The following is a 20,186-nucleotide window of genomic DNA, read 5'->3' on the forward strand; positions in this document are numbered from 1 at the left end:
GAGACACAGTCACAGAGGTGCCGGTATCCTGCTTGCCCCCTCTCTTGATCACTCCGCCCAGGGAAGTGGGGGACCTGTCGCAAGAACACTTCTGCAGCCTGTGCACATGGAGGCCCAGGGGGCAAGGAACCGAAGCCTCCTACCAAGAGCCAAAGAGGAACTGGGGCCTCCTGCCAACAGCCATGGGAGTGAGCTGCCTGGAGAGCAGCTCCTCCAGCCCCAGGCAAGCCTTCAGATGATTGCAGCCCCTACAAAATCCTGACTGCAGCCACGACCAACTGGGTAATGAGCCTACTCCACACCCTGACCCACAGAAACTGGGGGATAATAAATGCTTATTTGCTTTAAGCCACTAAGTTCTGACATAATTTGTTACACATCGGTAGATAACTAATATAATGCCCTCTCTCTCCTTTGCACCTTGGCAAGAGTAGATAGGGCTCAAGTTCACCCCTCGTTTGTATATATTTTACATAGATTTCCTTTCCTATACCCTCCAACCTTTAACAAGAATGTTCTATACTATCACAATAGTATTAAGGTACACGGGAGGAGGTCCACGAAGTATACTGGTTGAAGAGAAGAATTCCCATCAAACTTCTGAAAGATTTCAAAACTTAATAAACTGACATTTACATTTATGCCTCTCCCACTACCAAAACCAGACTTGACACGGCTTACAATGAAAAACTGGGATACTAAAATCAAGAATTATTAAAGAGCTAACTAACAAAGACATGAGGTAGAGAGTTTCAAATTTAGATTTGTATGGAATAAAAGAAATGTCTTCATGTTTCCTGAAAAACCTCATTTTGGATGAAGGCATTCATTCTTATTGGCCCCTAGAATCATTTATAGCAAACAACTTGCCTCAAAGATAACAGTAGCCATGAGTTCCTGTCCAGCTAAGCTCAGAAATGTTAGCAACCTCTATTTCTACTCTTCCCCAAACCTGATGGGGCAGCCCATGCAGTAAACACCTATACAGCCACATGCCACTGGGGCTGAATGAGTCACAATCCTTTTGGCCACACAGAATACAAAACTTCCTCACCCTCACCTAGCAGGAGGCATTCAAACTTCGGAGATGTAGGGGCCTCTGGTCACAGGACTCACATCTGATTAAGTTCCACCTCCAAAGCATCTCACATGCCATGTCTAGCCTACTTCTAAAAATAACCTTCCCCAGCCAGAGTCCAAGGACAAACCCAAGACAAGCTAGAACTATGTGCTCTTAAGCCCAAATGGTCAGAGTAAATAAAACTATCGACAGAGAGAAAAAAATTCGCACTCAAGTCAGAAGAGAATACTGTTCCTATTCCAGGGGATACCCATGTTCTGTTTCAAATACCTAATTTGATTCTGCCTGCAAGTTAAAAATTAGAATATTTGTTTAGCGCTTAAGTTAGAGCTAAAACAATCATTAAAAAGCCATACTAATAGGGATCAAGCCATGGTGACTGTAACAGAATAAACAGACCTCACCCCTTTCATTATCAAAGAGTCTCCCCTTCCCAACACTACTCGTGAGGATGTAGTAACAGCAACATAACGTGACAAGTCATGGGACAAAAATAAACTGTAACATTAGCCCAGTTTTCTTACTTGGCTGTTTCTTTTATTAAAATGTTCCTACACTTCAAGTACTATTTTCCAAATACATTAAATTGATCCAGTAATAAAGTCAATTTTATGGCGATCTTAACCACCTCTGACAAAGCTATCTTGTGTAGTAGGAAAGATTTTACACAAAAAGTTAAAATCCAATATATCTCCTTTCAAAATGTATTTTTAAAATTAATGCTTTGTTAATATTTCCATCTAATTGTTTTGATTTTTCTCAAAAGGAAGAAAATTCTTATTGGAACAGGAAAACAGCATAAAAAAAGGAAAATTCTATGAGTAAAACAGAAAATGAAAAATTTCAATGCCATTAAAAGCAGACACACACGATCATTCGTGTCGTATGCCATTTGAAAAGGTTGTTTTATCATCAATGTAACTAATCACAATGAAACCATCTCTTACAACTAAAGACATTATAACGAATTTTCTTCACAGCTACAGAGAGACGGGATTTGCTGTTTCACATCAAATAGAACAGGCTACATAAATTCTTCTTCCTATTTATTGTAAAATATAATTTCATCTATAAAATCAGTCATGAAATATTAAAACAAACAACAGACTTTATATCCTTTTCTTAATTTAGTTTGAACGGTCTATTCGCTCAAAAAGGGGGGAGGTTTGCAATCACACACATCTCTAGACTCTTTCACCATCTCAGCAGGTTCTCTCTATAAACGTTATGCCATTCATTCGAGAATGCTATCATTTTTCTGTAACTTTCCTGATCCCCTTTTCCTTAGTTTTCACCTAGCAAAACTGCATTTCCATTTTCAAGTTTTCCCTCTAAATTCTCCTTCTGAATTCCATTTTGCTGCTTTTCACTAAAGCTCTGTCAGTGTCTCTCACATCTCACTGTCAATTAATTGTTCTAAGTGAGAAAAGGGCAAAAAATCTCCAAAGTTTAAACGATTGTTCTTTGACTATTTTAACATACTCCTGTTTTAACTGATCTAACACAAATTACAAAATTAACTCATCTGAAGTTCTATCACTTTTCCTTTATTTACCTTGCCTGCTTTTACTATCCTGCCTGCTGGTATAGGGTGTTAATGATTCAAATCATAAAAAATGGGTAAAGGAAGTCAGGAGCGAAAACAGGACTATATATGAAGTTAGACTCTTCAAAAGGAAAACCAAAAAGACTAAGTTTCAATGTGCTCACTGTCTATAGTGTATAAGACTCATCTACAAAGTTCTGGAACACCTGAAATAAGCAACTTGCTTTTCAACTTTAAACACAGATGTTTTAGAACAAATTTAAAGTATTAATTTATACACCAAGGGACAAACTTACCAAAATGACGGAAGAAGTTAACATTTAAATTATATATAAATCCAATGGTTTAGGCAAATTCTAGAACTTTAAAACCATTTGAGAGGGGAGAGAAGCAGCACGTGGGTACTTCCTCAGCTACCAAGGATCGCCAGGGCACCCCTCCAACAAAGTACTCTTTCCTGCTGACACTGATAGGAAATGTCCCCAGGACAACATCTTACATACTCTCAAGTGAACAAAAAGATATGGGCAAATAAAAGGAGAAGAAGAGGAAAATGCGAAAAACTTCCCTACTGGAATTCTTTCCTCAATACCTGAAATTTAAGTCACTAATCTAACAACGCTTCCCCGGGGCCGGTCAAGCCTCATTATCTTCTTCACCCTCGGATCACGGGATTATCAAATTCTTTCTCTACCACAAGTATCAGTATTTTCCAAGATTTTTGTATCTTAATGTCACGGTCATTAGCACTTCCTTAGGCCCATTCCTCACTAACTTTAGAAGCACATCCTGCTTAACACTGTTCAAAAATTATTTAAATACACTGTTTTCGTTGTCCCTCAGTCACAAACAAATGTAGATATTAATCAAATAGAATACTAATCTGTGATAGGAAAAAGCTGTAACCAAAGCCCTGTTAGACACAGTACGTCCGCTAGTTCCTGTGACTGCATCTATTTCTATTAGAATTTTATGGATTAAGCACTGAAGATCCTAAAAAATAATATTCATTATGTGAACAGCATTTCCCAGGTATGATAGAAATATCACTAGTGGCGTTTAAAATAAAGTTATCTACCACATGTTGGGATTTTTAAATAAGTATGTATTATTCAAATAGATATTAGGAAAAAATAACACACCAACCTATGACTCCACATGTATTACTTCTTATGACAATGCTAAGTTTAAAAAGAAAAAAGTGAGAAAGGGGCCGGCCCTGTGGTGTAGTGGTTAAGTTCGGCACACTCCACTTCAGTGGCCCAGGTTGGTGGGTTCGGGTCCCAGGTGCAGACCTACACCACTCATCGGCCATGCTGTGGCAGCATCCCACATGCAAAATAGAGGAAGACTGGCACAGATGTTAGCTCAGGGAGAATCTTCCTCAAGCAAAAAAAGGAAGCTTGGCAACAGACGTTACCAAACAAACAGAACAACAAACAAAAAACAAGAGTGAGATAAAATGCTGTGGTATAAAACACAGCAAAAACAATGAAGGAGTAGGGAAATGACTTAAGTTTGGAAAATGCCACATCATACATACCTTATACATTTGCTAATTTTTCAATTATGTAAATTCTAGGAAATCAATAAAAACTAATAATTCTTAGCCCTAAGATCATTATTAAACGAGAGTGCTCTGAAGATCAGTCTCTCCTCCACTGCTGGCAACCTTCACAGTTGGCATCACAAATCCTCAATCACCAGTTTTCACATGAGTAGTAGCCTCCTTCAGATTACACCTCTAAGAAAGTACTGCAGCCTAATAAAACGTCCCAACTCTGTCACATCACACGTCTACATTCTGAGGAACAGATAACAGAATTATACACGTGGAGAAGGAAAACTGCAGAATACTAATTTTCTACATACTCAGAACCTGCCTTTCCTTTGAGATTTGGATACAGTGGCTAGAATCCATCTAACAAGAAGATAATGCCCTAATACCATACTGGTATAAAACGTGCACTTACAACTGGCCAAAGCACAACAGAAGTCTCTCTCTCGCTCTGGTAAACTTCCACGGCAGGTGTTCCTGGTCAGCAGGCGGTCTGTTGCAGGCCGACTCAGGGATCCTGGCTCCTTCCATCTTGCAGCTCTGCCCTGGAGCTTCCTCGTTCCCTGCATTCAGCTGACTGAAGAAAGCAAGCCTGGAAGCAGCAGACTCTTGATGAAGTATCATCGAGACGTGCTCTGAGACAATTCTCCATGTCCCAACCAGCTCTGCTTCCATCTGCTGACCTTTGACTTTCAGTATCTGGTCAGACATAACTAACAGTAGTCTTGCAATCTTGACTCAAAAGCAGTGTTGGGACCCAGGGCAGACTGCCCCCAAAATATGCTACAATGGCACGCTGATTATTTTGACTTAGTTATTTGAGAAGCAGCTGATGCAAAAATTGCACTTTGACCCTTTCCATTTCCCCCTGAAAGCAGCAAACGAATCTCCCATGTGAAAAACAGCTTCCTCACGAGGCTGACCCAACGGCATAAGGGTTAAGTTGGCGTGCTCTGCTTCGGCGGCCCAGGGTTTGCAGGTCCGGATCCCGGGGCGGACCTAGCACCGCTCATCAAGCCACACTGCAGCGTCATCCCACATAAAACAGAGGAAGGTTGGCACAGATGATAGCTCAGGAACAATCTTCCTCAAGCAAAAAGGGTGGGGCTGGGAGGGGGTGGAATTCAGGGCGGAGAGGCCTGTATAAACACACCTTGTTACTTTTTTACTAATTTACCACCACAAGTCCAAACTCTGCTTAGATTGCTTACTAATGAAGCACCCAAACCTAAGTATCTTTGTCCTGTCAAATCCTCACAAATTTAGTGTTTCTGTGTGTAAAAAGTATAAAAGCTGCCTGCTTTGGTCACTTCTGAGCGTTAATTTTATGATCTCCCACGTGTACGCATTACATTCGAGTTTTCTCTTTAATCTGTCTTGTGTTCATTTTACTATGAGGCCAGCCACAAGAACTCAAGAGGAATAAGGGGGAAATTTCCCCCTCCCGGACAGGGGCATCTACCACTTCCACTCATACCTGCTTCGCCGCAAGGGAATATGAAAAGTGAAACCTGGAGCTGTAGAACTGTATCTTATGGAAGGACAGAACTGATTTAGATGGACAGCTAGCCATCTCTGCCACATACCAATGGCCAAAAATTATCATATCGCTTGTCACTCTACCATTAATGAAGGCTTTTCGAGACCTTCGACAACCTTTTCTGAGAAATGCAACTGTCCCTGGAAGAGCATGCCTGGACTTACTACCTCCACGTCTGTAACACAAGGGAACCACAGACAATACCAATCATTTATCAGTTTAGCTAATCAGCCAAACATGAATCCCTTGGTCCCACCCATGGAGAGATCCTGATTAACAGAGTCTGGGGTAAGGACAAGGATCTGTAGTTTCAGAGAGCTCCCTGAGTGATTCTGATGAGCCAGATTTGGGACCCCATGGAGTAAAGTCCCTTCTAACTTCAAAAGAAATAATATAAACCTAACATATATTTACTAGACAGAGAGCTGAAGTGTGGAGAAGAGGGGAAAAAAGGAGAAGAAAGGTGAATCAGGAAGGAGAGTAAACAAAGTGCACTCAATAGGGATGTCAACAATCTGTCATGCAAAATGACTCTGAGGAATGTCACTTTTAGCAAACACTGCCTCCACCTCCCACCCTGAAATCCTAGGGTGTTAAACACCACCCATATGGAAAACCAGATTACAGACCCTGAAGATTCTTAATGAAAACCATTTGGTCTCATTTTTTGAAAGACTATAATTCCTACTACCTCTCCTCGAATGATCTAAATTGTCTAAGCTATTTGTAAAAGTAGATTACCACCTTAGTTTAAATTCTAATGGTTTTATAGTTATATGAACTTCTATAACTGTGATTTCTCATTCTAGAATAATTGATCCAATAATACGCATCAAATTCTGGTCCGGAATCCACGATCAGCAGAAATCACAAGTGAATTACACACTTTGAAAGAAGTGGTTTGTTGCTTGCTCTAGGTTTAAAACACAAAGTTTCCATTATCCTTAGTAACTGACAAGCATGCTGGGCTTTGGCTACATTTGATGATTACACTGCTATTATTCCAAATGCATCAAACAATAAATATCTTTTTCCTATTAGGCTTCCTATTACCTTACTTGCTTTTATTTAAAACTTTTTGTGTTTTTGTTTAAAGGGGGGAAAAGCATATAAGAGAAAATAAAAGAGAAATAGGAACATGAAACACATTGAAAAGCACTGGCAATTAAGACTGAGATTATCCAGCTTCAGCAAAATGCATCTGAAACTAGAAGAGCTGAAGTACTTAAAATTTGTTTTAAGAAGCCTATGTTCGGATCTCCAACAAGCACTACATGTGTCTCAAATGCAGACATCCCTGCTATGGAAGGACTCTCCTGGCTGTCAGCTTAGTAAGGGGCTGACTCTGCTGGAAAGCATGACATTACACAATTACAAATGCTTGACAGTTCATGTGGTTTAGACAATTTGAGCACTCTGAATTGAATACCAAACAAAAACAGTAGTGCTATTTGGTTTCATATCATTTGACTTATGGCTTCTGGAACATCTTTTAATTTTTTCTGTATTTGTTAATTTTAAGGAGTGACTGTCATACTACGGTGGCTTAAAATAAAGTTTACAATATAACCAATGTGTATCTAAGAAATAGTCCTCATAATATGAGATAATCATGATACAAAAACAATTATCAAAGGCTAGAAAACAATAGGCAAAGGGAGAGTCCCCAAAAGTGCCCTTTTTAGCAACCAAACTGCCTAAGCAAAGAAGTAAGATTTCCCAAATCCTATGGTGTGATCTTACCAATTTCTAATGAACTGGAAGATGCAATCCTTAAAACTAAAAACAAAATGCAATTACTTTTCTGCTTTAGGGACTCAGCATCTGCTAGAATGACACTCATATACGCTGGTTTAGAAACAAACCTACTAAGATAAAGAAAGCAACTTCAAAAATGCGGGTATATACAGCCTTCCCTCTCCACAGTCTTCCACACTCCCATTCCTATTTTGACTTTTCCTTTTTGTCTCGAAACTCCAACACTCTCAGGCATAACAGACTTGTCTGGCTGTCCTCTCCCTCTGACCAGGTCTGACAGAGTGTTAGGAGTCAGCCAGCCTCTACCGTTTTCACCTCTGTATCCACACACACCTTTCCTCCCCTAGGAAACAGGAGTCGTGGTACCAACCCCCAAATGCTCACTGTGAGGCTCAATCCTCAGTTAACTGAGGATAAACTCAGTACGTAATGTCCTTAGACCAGTGTTTGGCACCTGGCAAGTGCTCAGCAAGTATTAACCATCATCATCATCAAAAACAATCTTCTGTTTGATATCCCTACTGCTGAAAGTACTTTCAGACCATAATGCTGCCAGAACATATCTTCTCCACCATCACCCCCACCAGATCTTTTTCATACAAACTGAATAGTCCCTGTGTAGACAGACTTCGCAAAAAGAAAAGACATAAGTGTATGTTTTTTAAAAATTTGGCAGGTACAAAAAATAATTTGAATATGTGCGAGGCACTAAGCATAACATAAGAAAACCCTGAGTACAGATCACAGTTTAAGAAAATTAAATTCAGGGGGCCAGCCCCATGACCAAGCAGTTAAAATTCTGCACACTCAGCTTCAGGAGCCTGGGTTCACAGCTTCGCATCCCAGATACAAACCTACTCCACTCATCAGCCATGCTGTGGAGGCATCCCACACACAAAACAGAGGGAGACAGGCAACAGATGTTAGCTCAAGACGAGTCTTCCCCATCAAAAAAAAAAAAAAAAAATTAAATTCCTATCTTTCAGTTCCGTTTCGGGATCCCTATCACCTTCTCTCTTCTAATAGAGCTACCCACTAATTTGAATGTGTTTGTAATTAATCTGCTTTATTACTTTGCCATATCTGTATTCCTAACAGTATGGACTTTTGCTTCACATGTTTCAAAACTTTAAAAAAGGAAAAATACTATGTGCATTCTTCTGGAAGTAGCTTTTTTTCCTCAATATGATATTCCTGACAATAATCCTCAGTGGTGCAGGTGGCTAAAATCCATTCAGTTGCACTCCTATAGGAATACAATTTATCCATTCTCCTCGGATGGACACTGCCTCCAGTTTTTGCCTTTTACAAACAGTGCAACTGTGAGCATTCTTGTCATGTCCTCAGGCACTCACATACATGCGTTTCTCTGGGGCAGCAGTTTGCCAATTTTAGCATGCATTAAACCACCTGAACGGCTTGTTAAGACTGAAAGCTGGCTCATCCCCAAAGCTTCTGATTCAATAGGTCTAGGGTGGAGCCCCAAATTTTGCATTTATAATAAGTTCCTGTGAGATGCTGAAAACACAATTTAGAAGCACTGCTCCAGGATAAAGACCCAGGAGTAGAATCACTGGGTCAAAGTGTACATCCATCTTTAACTTTACTAGGTAATCCCAAAGTTATGGTACCAATTTACAATCCCACCAGTTGTGTGTAAGCATTCCAGTTATTTCCGCCCTTCCTAAACAGCAGACATTGTCAGATTTTTACACTGTTGCCAACCCAATGTTATGAAACTATACACCACGTTGGTCCTAAACTGCCTTTCCCTAATTGCTAATGAAGTCGAGAATCTCTGCATGCAGGTTTCCTCTTCTGTGAGATGCCTACTTGGGTCATAGGCCCATTTTTCTATTGTTCTTACTGATTTGTCACTGTTTACCTTTCTAGATACAATCCTTTCTCAATAATATGTACTGAAAATATCTATTCTCACTTGTGACTTGTCTGCTCACTTTCTTGATGGTTTCTTTTCATAAACACAAGCTGTCAAATTAATGCTGTCAAAGCGGTCAATCTTTTCCTTTATGGTCTACACCTTCTGTGAACTGTTTAAGAAGCTCTTCCTTGTATTAGACTCACACAATTACTGTCCTACATTGTCTTCCAAAAATTTCATAGTTTTGCCTTCTGTATTTAAGCCTTTAATTCACCTGTAGTTGATTTTTCTGAACGATATGAATTAGAAATGTATCCCACTCTCAAGAAGTTTCCTATTGGCTAAGGCCCACAGATATGACCAACTATAACTTCAGAGAGGATAATGATTCCTGTTAACCCCTACCTTATTGAGGTTTATTCTGCTCTCTCATCGAGGCAAACCAAAAACTGGATAATTTCAATACGGAAAACTTGGAGGGTTATTAGCAAATTAGTCAGACGATGATCCCCACCCCACCATACTCCAGGAAGAATCCTTAAAAATACCACACACACAAAAAAAGAGGCCAGCCCTGTGGCCAAGTGGTTAAGTTTACACACTCGGCTTCAGCAGCCCCAGCTTTTGCCAGTTCGGATCCTGGCTGCAGGCAGAGCCATGGCACCGCTCATCAGGCCATGCTGAGGCAGCATCCCACAGAGCACAACCAGGAAGGCCTACAAGTACAATACACAGCTATGCACTGGGGAGCTTTGGGGAGAAGAAGAAGAAAAACAAAGGTGCAAATCGTAAAAACAAAAAACAAATCTTTTTAACTCTGAATTTAGTCTTATTCTAAAAAACTGAAAGTTGAGCATTGGGGAAAGTGTGGCAAAATGAGCATTCTCAACAGTACCGGCTGGAATATAAATCTATACAAACTTTCTAGAGGGTTATTTGCAATATATCAAAAGCCTTAAAATACATATCTTCTTTGAGCTATCAATGACTCTTTACAGAACTTATCTTAAGGAGACAACTGAACAAAACACATATTTAGGAATATTCACCATGGAACTCTTTATAATAGAAAAAATTGGAAACAGCCTAATCTCCAACAACGAAGGATGGGTTACAGACGTAGCTGCTGCAGCACATCCATATATGGTCATGCGCCACCTAAGGACGTTTCAGTCAACAGTAGATCACGTAGATGATGGCCATCCCATGAGATTAGTACCACAGAGCCTACATGTGTAGGAGGCTATGATAGAAGAAAATTTTATATATTGAGGTGTATGGGGAAGCCGTTCTGGATTAAATGCGATTTGGACTAAATTTTATTTAAACCAAAGAAGCCTGACTTACAGCCTGTCAAATGTTCGTTGTATATTGTCCCAAAATAAAGAATGTACTCTTTTTTTTTCAATATTTCTTTTTCTGCGTTATCTCTCCAACCCCCCCCCCCACCCCCCCCCCCCGCACACAGTTGTATATCTTAGTTGCAGGCGCTTCTAGTTGTGGGATGTGGGAAGCCGCCTCAACGTGGCCTGATGAGCGGTGCCATGTCTGCACCCAGAATCCGAACCCTGGGCCGCGGCAGCAGAGTGCGCGAACTTAGCCACTCAGCCACAGAGCCGGCCCCAGAATGTACTCTTTGAAGGTAAGAACCAATGCCTCTCTTCTTATGACACCAGTACTTTTTGAAGGTAAGTGTCCTTTCCCATGACACTGGGGTCATGCTGACCCACTGTGTATGTACTCATCTATAACAAAGTATCTCCTTGAACCCTTGAAAGAATGTACCCCTGTCACACTTGATGTATGTCTGTTTGGAAATGGTATATAATGGTGCTGAAAAATCACTCTTCTTCACAGCACTTACGAAGGCTGCACTCCCAGGCTGCAGTCCTCAGCTTGGCTCGAATAAAACTCCCCGCTGTAGAATGACTATTGATTATTCGTGTCAACAGCTCGACCATCTAGGTTTGTGAAAGTACACTTTATGATGTTTGCACAATGATAAAATCACTTACACATTTCTCAGAACGTATCCCCATTGTTAAGCAAGGCATGACTATAGTGGAATACTATGATGATTACATAGCTGTGTTAATGTGGAAAGATGTTTCTAATAGTCTGGTAATTTCCAAAACCAGTTAACAAGATGCACATATGATATTCTTTTATTCTCAAATATTTATGGAGAGCCTTGTGTATGCCAAGCACCAAGCAAGTGACTGGTAAACAAAAAGAGATCTGTTCCCTGCTTCTAAGGAGCTTACAAGCTTTGGAGGGGGATGAGGGGGAGGGAGACAGGCCACATACATATCTTCCAACTGACTCCTGTTGGCATATTAAAGGGATATACGTTTGAAAATACAGACCATTTCTATGTGTCTGTGTATCTATGTAATATCTGCAGCACCTCATCAGCATAGTCTACAAAGAGAACACACACACTCAGCTGTATGGACTAGGAAGTGGGTCAACAAGAGGATACTTGGAGCAACTGCCCTGTGATGAACTGAAGCACACAAATCTTCTACAAAAATGCTCTAGGGAGAATCTTAAGAAACGCAATGTAGTTATGGAAAGTCATCCACTGGAAGACAGATGCGAGACAGATCGCAGAACCACAGAAAAAGAATTGGAACAAAGAGCTTCCGCTGTTGACAATTCAAGACTAAGACTGACCAAGATCAGGTACAAGTTCTTGAACAAATAACTGTTCTTCTACAAGTCTACAGCTTTACCCTTCCCTACTATGTTGGGATCTAACAAATAATAATGAAGCCTCCAAGATAAGAAAGATCTCATAATTAGGGTCAGGCTCAAAGGATTCTGACATTCTATATTCATTTCATTTAAACATCTGCACTACAATCAGTAAACTTACGAGAGTCATTAATTACAAAGGGAAAATTTTTTTCTTTGGAGCACAGAAACATGTCAGACACCTCAACCAAGAGATCAAAAGTTAACATTCACCAGCGATAAGACCTATCTACATCACACATGTGCCAATATGATGCACTGAGAAGGGAACAACCTCACCACTGTGGTATTCTTGTCACAAATGCTTAACCCTCAATTTAATCATGAAAGAACACCAGATAAATCCAAACTGAGGGACATTCTGCAAAATAACTGACCGGTACTCTGGAAAAGTACCAAGGTCACGAAAGATAAAAAACTGTCACAAATTGGAAGACACCAAGGAGACACCATAACTAAATGCAGTGTGGGCTACTGGACTGGATCCTCGACCAGAAAAAAGACATCAGGGGTGAAACCCGAATAAAGACTTTATTTTTTATTTCTATTTTTTTTTAAAGATTTTATTTTTTCCTTTTTTCTCCCCAAAGCCCTCCGGTACATAGTTGTGTATTCTTCGTTGTGGGTCCTTCTAGTTGTGGCATGTGGGACGCTGCCTCAGCGTGGTTCTATGAGCAGTGCCATGTCCGCGCCCAGGATTCGAACTAACGAAACACTGGGCCGCCTGCAGCGGAGCGCGCGAACTTAACCACTCGGCCACGGGGCCAGCCCCCCGACTAAAGACTTTAGATTAACTCTATCAACTGCCTGGTTTCAATAACCGCACTATGGTTACATAAGAGGCTAACAAAGGGACGCTGGTTCTAAGGTATATAGGAATTCTCTGGGCTAATTTTGCCATTTTTTTCTACTTCTAAAATTATTTCAAAGTAAAATGTTTGCAAAAGTAAGTTCACATGAATGATAAAGAGATATGGGGGATCACTCAATAACTCTTACATAAAAATATGCTACCTCCTCGGGGCTGGCCCTGTGGCTGAGCGGTTAAGTTCGTGCGCTCCACTGCAGGTGGCCCAGTGTTTCGTTGCTTCGAATCCTGGGCGTGGACATGGCACTGCTCACCAAACCACGCTGAGGTGGTGTCCCACATGCCACAACTAGAAGGACCTACAACGAAGAATCTACAACTATGTCCTGGGGGGCTTTGGGGAGAAAAAGGAAAAAAAAAACTATGCTACCTCCTCCAATAATTGTGCTAAAAAAAACCCAGTAATTGCAAATAAGGCGTAAACCAGAATAATCTGTAAGTATTCACTAAAAACCTGTGATTGGGATAATCTAGAGAGCCGACTAACTTTCCTAGGGCACTGAAGTCTCTCCAGATAAATAATCTACCTCATTTTCCCTATTAATCTTTTTTAATTCAATTCAACTTATATTTATTTAACATCTACTATGGGCATGGAACTGTGCTGGGGCCTGATAAGATTTTGATACATTAAGAACATTTCAGTACACAAAATGACAAAGAAAAACATAGAGTAACAAAACTGGAAGGAACTTTTCACTCCCATACAATCTAGCAATCAATACCGGCACCCTTTTTAGTGTGATTGCTGCTAGGAGCTCAAGTGCATCCCCTTCAGCATAAGCGGTTCTGACCTCTACAATTATCTCCAAAAATTATCCCTGAAGATGCCAAAATGACTCTAAAACATACTCCATTTCTAGTACTTTTTTTCCATCTAATCATTATGTTGTTGGTGCATTACAGTACACAACACAAAATTAAAGAACTTGATTCTCTGAACGTCAAGGAAGGGTCAAGCTGGTATAAACCCACAGACGTTTACTTACTATCCTCTTAGAAGAGGTCAAAGGCAACATCACAGAAGGCCGGGGTTCTCAAAGTGTGCCCTCAGAGTCAGCAGCTTTAACATCACCCAGGAACTTGTCAGAAATGCAAATTCTCAGTCCCAGTCCAGACCCGCTGATTCAGAGACCCAGCCCAGCATCTGCGTTTTCACAAGCCCCCCCAGCTGACTCTGATGCACCATCAGTTTGAGAACCACTGATGGAACAGCAGAAAGACTGGCCCCGTGAATCCGGAGGCCTGATTCCAATCCTTGCTCTGCCACTAACACCTCTACAATGCATTAGCCGCTCAGCTTCTGTGGGGCTCAGCCTCCTGATCAGTGAGGGAACTGCAATAGCTCACTACCACAGTCCTTACACCCTAATTTGATAACCATGAAAGCATTCATTTGTATAAGGCCTAAAAGTGAAAACACCACTGCAGTATTTCACCACGTATCTCTCTCTTTCATCCAAATGAAACAATTAAAATTTCTTCTTGGCATCCACCAGCCTCTGAATCAGAGTTAACATAGCTACAATAATTTCTTCTGATTTTAAATAAAATTCTGTTTACTACTTTGCTGTAGCAAAAGCCATATAAATGCTAATTTTACAGTTTCCTATTTAGTTCTCTATCAAGTCTATTTTGGAGCAATTCCTCATAATAACAAAAATTCCAAGAAACCCACCTACTACAGACTGAATTGTGCACCCCCCCCCCCCACACACACACACAATTTTGATGCCGAAGCCCTAATCACCAATGTGATGGTATTTGGAAATGAGGTCTCTGAGAGGTACTTAGGTTTAGATGAGGTCAGAACGGTAGGGTCTCCAAGACGGGATCAGCGTCTTTAGAAGAAGACGAAGAGAGACCAGAGTTCTCTCTCCATCTCTGCCATGTGAAGACACAGCAAGAAGGTGGCTGTCTGTAAGCAAGGAAGAGCCCTCACCAGGAATCAGCACCTTGATCTTGGACTTAACCTCCAGAACTGGGAGAAGTAAATGACTGTTGTTTCAGCCACCTGGGGTTATGGTGTTTTCCTAGAGCAGCCCACAACGACCAACACACTCACTCAAAATACCCCTCTGCTGTGGGCATAGTTCAGAAGAACTGTGCTCCAACCTCGCATAAAGAACGTGTGTGATCAGACCACTGAAGTACTCAGCAACTATGAAAGAGAAAGAATTTTAAAACGTACAGATCTAGATGCTTCCATTACTAAGAAACACAGCTTAATTTCATCTCCTAGTCATGGATTTATAAACCGCGATTCTTCTCACAGCCTGTGGAAACTATGACAAAAACCTCTCAGAGGAGATGTGAGAAAGAGGGAGAGAGGAGAATCAAATAAGAAGAGTCCGTTTTATAAAGGTTAGAGAGTTCTCTTCGAACACAAACCTAGGTAGCACGAATGTGGGCAGAAATGTCCCATCAATCAAGTGAATACCCACTAATCCTTGAGACCTAACTCAAATGCTGTATCCTGCAAGCTCGCGCCACTCCTTCCCGGGCAGTCAGACATAAATCACTCTGTGCTCCCCTTTCTCCATTTCAGCACTGAGCAAAAGGCACTATACTTGCTTATGGATCTGTCTCTTCCACCAGACCTTGGAATCATCTAGGGCAGCGTGTTACTCTCTCCAGCACCTAGAATGGTGACTGGCATGAAGCAGTTTGCTCAAGTGGAGCCACTCTGCTTTGCTGAATACAAGAGGAACTCTCTGTGCTATCTCACAGCTTTTCTGCAAATCTGAGATTATTCCAAAATACACAGGTTTTTTAAAAAAGGCACCAGGAGCCAGTGTATTATCAGTAATAATCACACCTGCCTTACATGTCACGCAAGAAGACACCAGCTACTAGAGAGCCTTGCCTCAGTGTTTTTCAGACGTGCCAGCAGGAGTCAGTAACCTTACATGTAGCAAACTTGAAAAACAATGAGTAACAAACACTTGAGACGCTAATCCTGACCTTAACTTTGGTCAAACTGTTTAACTTTAGTCTCAGTTTGTGAAAAGGGACTAGTATTTCCGACCCTACACGGCTGCCGTGCTACATGAAGTCTACAGAGTATACATCAAATGAGCTCTCCTAACGATGTTCTAATCAATACGTGTTAGTGACCTTCCCCAGGCAGTGTTGCATCTGGACTAACGCTTCACCGCAAACCAGGTGCGTACTGTAACTAGTTCCACCGGCACGGACTGTAAAGTCCCGACACAATCACCATTCGGGCTATGATTACCTAGAAAATAATCCTACATATGTGTCCACAGATGCCAACCCTGCCAAGATGTCCTAGTCCAGAACCCCCCAACCCAATAAACAGGCTATTCAAAACTCAACGCAAGCGCAGGGGTCAGCAGCTCCTGGCACCCACCTCCCCCCGACTAAGCTCCAGAAAGCGGGCACGCACACTCAGGCCGTGCTCGCCCACTAGGAAGAGGTGGGTATCTCCAGGGACGATCCCGCTGCTGCCAACAGCGACGTGCGGCAGCCTGGGGTCTCCCGCTAGTTGCTGAGAGCAGCTGGACCCTGAGTGGCCAGGACCGTCCCCTTCCAGGCGTGGTGCTCTCGGGCACCAGCATCCTCAACCGAAGGAGGCGCGGGTGGCAGCAGCGCATCGGTGCGCTGGGGAAAACAGGGCGTGGGCGGGCAGCCACGGACACCACCGCCCGGACTAGAAACCCACACCGGGCAGCTCCCCGCCTGGGCGCCCGCGTTCCAGTCGGAGAAGCCAGGCGGTCGGAAGCGCCCCGACTGCGTGCAGGGCTGCGTGGGGCGCCCGGGGAGCCGCTCCCGAGCCGACAGCCCGGGCCCGCGGGGAAACGGAGGCCCGCCGGGTCCCCGGGAGCCCGGCTCGCGGAGCGAGCAGGTGACGGCGGGGGCAGGGCGGCTGCGACGCCGCGCGGGCGGCGGGCGGGTGTCGGGCGAGTCGGGGCGGCGCCGGGAGGGACCGGCGAGCGGGGGAGGGGCGGAGGCGGGGCGAGGAGGGAGGAGGAAGAGCCTAGGGCCCTGGCGGGACTCCCGGCGCCCAGCTGCCCGGCCCGAGCCCTCAAGCCACCGCCCCCAGGCCCCGCGCAGACGCTGGACGGTCCCCGCCTCCAAACCTCCCCCCAGGCCCGGCCAGAAAATAACTTCCCCGTTTGCCGACGGAATCGCTCCTGCTGGCCCCTCTGACGGACTCCTCCGGCTCGTCGTCTTCCGGAGATGAAACCGGAAGTCCCACCCCTCCCCAAGAGGAAAACGGAAAGCCGAAGGAGTCAATCTAAGGAAGGGGAGACGCAAACATGAAGATATTCAAAGAGATAGTCAAAAAGAAATGATATACTAAAAAACTGTTTTCATAGTTAATAGTATTACAGGTACAAAATTAGGTTCTGTCTCATCTACCATTAAAATAGTTTTAAAAGCAGTTATTTAAACAATAGACTGAAACATACATTTAATAGGCATAGAACATGAATGGATCATTTTAAAACAGAGAGATGTAAATTTTTAAAAATTAGATAAAGAAGTTTGGCCAAAATAGTTCATCAAAAACTGCCAAAAGCAGATTATGAGAGTTTCCATCCATTAAATGAGAAAATACCAAAAATCTAATGCTAATGGTTAGAAGGTGCAGTAAGCTGGACAGCACTCACAAGTGTCAAATGGGTCAGACTTTCTGAAAAGCAATTCAGTTGTATCTAAGAACAACTTTAAAACCTCATCATTCACTTTGAAACCCAGTATGTCTACTTCTAGGGGCCTGTCCTAAGAAAATAATATGAAAAGGTTGCAATGATGTATACAAAAAGATGTCCACCACAGGGTCATATATAAAAGTAAAAAACTGAACAACCAACGTAACAAGCATTAAAAAATGGTCATATAAACCAACATATGCATGCATACGAAGTATTATACTGCCATAAAAATATCTACCAAGAATATCTAATGACAAAGAAAAACACTTCTCACATGATTTTAACCAAAAGCAGATTTTAAAATATTATGCATAGCACATTCAGTTGTGTAATACCCCCCACCCCAAAAAATCAAAATATTAAAGTGGATATGGGTAATTTTTTTTCAGATTCATTAGAATTTATTAATTCCTCTCAATTTCCTACAACGAGCATATAATGCCTTGACAACAAAATTTAGAACTATTTTTAAAGAGGTTTGGGGGCTGGCCCGGTGGTGCAGCAGTTAACTGTGCACGTTCTGCTTTGGCGGCCCAGGGTTTGCCAGTTTGGATCATGGGTGCAAATATGGCACCGCTTGGCAAAAGCCATGCTGTGGTAGGTGTCCCACATATAAAGTGGAGGAAGATGGGCACAGATGTTAGCTCAGGGCCAGTCTTCCTCAGCACAAAGAGGAGGATTGGCAGCAGATGTTAGCTCAGGGCTGATCTTCCTCAATTTGGAAAAAAAAAAAAAAGAGGTTTGGTTTTTTTTTCTTTCACTTCATATACTTCTGGTACAAAATACTAAGCTTCTAACAAACCAAACCTTTCACAAATAACAGCTACGAAGTCTGGATAAAATACTAAAAAAATAACTATGTGATGGCTCTGGAGACTAAACAAAAGCTGGAAGTTTTTAGTGTGGAGTCAAGGCCCAAAGCAAGCAAATGTCAAAAGGTAATCCAGCACGCCTCCCCTTTTGGGAGGCTTTACCCAGAGGATATCCAGGGTCGGAGACCACTGACGAAAGACAGGCAGCTAAATCACAAGGGAAAAACCAGTTGTACTTCTGGATCAGAGGGAAAGTGTCCGAATGCAATGATAGCCACAGAAGAGTAAGAAGTAAATACCATAAAGGAGAGAGCTAAAGGAACACCTGAATCTATGAATAAACCCAGAAAACATAAACCATGTATGAACAAGAGTGAAAGCAGATTGCAATTAAACACCAGGAATGAGATAGGAGTGGCTGACTACTGCAGACATGACAGATAACGATGTGGTCGTAGTCAAGTCATCTGCCTGCTAAAATGAAAACACCAACAATATTTAAAGCAACACAACAAAATCCAGAGACCACACAACATAAAATTCAAAATGACCAAAATTACTTGAGTTAGGAAGAGTCAGAAAACCGTGTCCAAATCTCAAGCAAAAAGATGTATGGCAAACATGATGGTCAAAATGATGGAATTATTTTAAAAGAACCATACAGTAGCTGTTACAACAATATTAAGTGAAGTAAAGAAAATATGTTTGAAACAAATGGAAAAAAAAATAATAAATTTCAGCAAAGAAATAAACATTATTCTTTAAAAAGCCACATGTTAATGTCAGAAACAAAAGATAAAATATTTAGAATAAAAAAAGGGGCTTAATAACAAAATGGAAATGACAAAGTAAAGAATCAGTGAGTTTGAGGACAGATCAACAGCAATCATCTAACAAAAAGAATCTAAGGAAAAAGACAGAATTAAAAAAAAAAGTAAAGAGGGGCCAGCCTGGTGGTGTAGGGGTTAAGTTCACGGACTCTGCTTCAGCGGCTCAGGGTTCATGAGTTCAGACCCCGCATGAGGACTTACAACACCATCATCAAGCCATGCTGTGGCAGCATCCCACATACACAATAGAGAAAGAATGGCACAGACATTAGCTCAGGGCCACTCTTCCTCAGAAAAATAAATAAAAAATAAATTTAAAAAAGAAAAGAGACTCTCAGGGTCCTATCTGAGGACTACAAAAGGTCTGATGTATAACTAATTAGCTAGAGTCCCGGAGGAAAAGAGAGAGAGAGAAAGAAAACGGAGCAGAAGACACTTCTGAAGAAACAACGGCTTACTCAGGAATATCCAGCTTTGGCAAAATAAAGAAGTCAGTGAACCTTCTCAGCAGATACAAGTATAAAACTGCATAGGACTGTCAAAAGCAACAATTTTATGATTCTGAAAACCATATTCAGGCAACGAGTGGAAAATGCACTTTATCCAAAGCCCTAGGTAAGAGGCTGAGAAAGGAGCACTTGCCTGGGAGACTACCATCCCCGCGACTTGGTGAGAGAGCATGCTAGCTCTACCAACACATGACTGGCACAAAAAGAGGAGCTATGAGCTAAGGTGGTGGAGGGAGGAAGCTATTTGGAGCAGGCAGCAAACCTCTATCGCTCTGTCAGCCAGAAGGGACCAAAGTTGGTGGGAAGCAACCAAAGAAATCTCACAACATTGGTCCACAGAGGTATGAGCCCAGTCTGGGCAAC

The 20,186-nt window shown here is 42.0% G+C and overlaps 1 long non-coding RNA gene across 1 annotated transcript in view; it reads right to left on the reverse strand.

The window, feature by feature from the left end:
* The window catches only part of LOC138922310 (uncharacterized), a 47,605-nt gene that overhangs the window by 15,054 nt on the left and 12,365 nt on the right, over window positions 1–20,186 (reverse strand). The window lies entirely within an intron of this gene.

The sequence above is a fragment of the Equus caballus genome, unplaced genomic scaffold (genome assembly GCF_041296265.1).
Source record: "Equus caballus isolate H_3958 breed thoroughbred unplaced genomic scaffold, TB-T2T haplotype2-0000748, whole genome shotgun sequence".
Lineage (NCBI taxonomy): Eukaryota > Metazoa > Chordata > Mammalia > Perissodactyla > Equidae > Equus > Equus caballus.